This window comes from Schistocerca piceifrons, unplaced genomic scaffold (assembly GCF_021461385.2).
Source record: "Schistocerca piceifrons isolate TAMUIC-IGC-003096 unplaced genomic scaffold, iqSchPice1.1 HiC_scaffold_261, whole genome shotgun sequence".
Lineage (NCBI taxonomy): Eukaryota > Metazoa > Arthropoda > Insecta > Orthoptera > Acrididae > Schistocerca > Schistocerca piceifrons.
The window spans coordinates 9228-10000 of NW_025728473.1; the positions used below are offsets into that span (position 1 = coordinate 9228).

Genomic DNA, 773 nt, shown 5'->3' on the forward strand with positions numbered 1-773 from the left:
AGCGGCAAGCTCAGTTGGGAGCACGGGTGGTCGCACCGAAAGCGTCTACTCGCCTAACTCCGGGCGATTGCGCCTCTCTCGAACCCGACCAAGTACTTGGGACGGCGCTGCGCGCCGCCGGGACCTGAGAGGGTTTCGAGGTGTATTGTGCAGGGGAGCTCAGCCTCCTCCTGTTTGCAGAATGATTGAGCGGACGCTTGCGTGTTCGCGCGGGCCCCCGGGACACACTCCCGGGCGGCCGGCTGCTCAGCTCTAGTTGGCGCAGCTCCCTGGTTGATCCTGCCAGTAGTCATATGCTTGTCTCAAAGATTAAGCCATGCATGTCTCAGTACAAGCCGCATTAAGGTGAAACCGCGAATGGCTCATTAAATCAGTTATGGTTCCTTAGATCGTACCCACGTTACTTGGATAACTGTGGTAATTCTAGAGCTAATACATGCAAACAGAGTCCCGACCAGAGATGGAAGGGACGCTTTTATTAGATCAAAACCAATCGGTCGGCTCGTCCGGTCCGTTTGCCTTGGTGACTCTGAATAACTTTGGGCTGATCGCACGGTCCTCGTACCGGCGACGCATCTTTCAAATGTCTGCCTTATCAACTGTCGATGGTAGGTTCTGCGCCTACCATGGTTGTAACGGGTAACGGGGAATCAGGGTTCGATTCCGGAGAGGGAGCCTGAGAAACGGCTACCACATCCAAGGAAGGCAGCAGGCGCGCAAATTACCCACTCCCGGCACGGGGAGGTAGTGACGAAAAATAACGATACGGGACT

The 773-nt window shown here is 55.5% G+C and overlaps 1 non-coding gene across 1 annotated transcript in view; it reads left to right on the forward strand.

The window, feature by feature from the left end:
- Nucleotides 1-266: 266 nt before the first annotated feature.
- The window catches only part of LOC124743746, a 1909-nt gene continuing 1402 nt past the window's right edge, over nucleotides 267-773 (forward strand). The window contains exon 1 of the ribosomal RNA XR_007010531.1: nucleotides 267-773. This exon is cut by the window's right edge and continues 1402 nt beyond it. This is a non-coding gene — a ribosomal RNA (small subunit ribosomal RNA).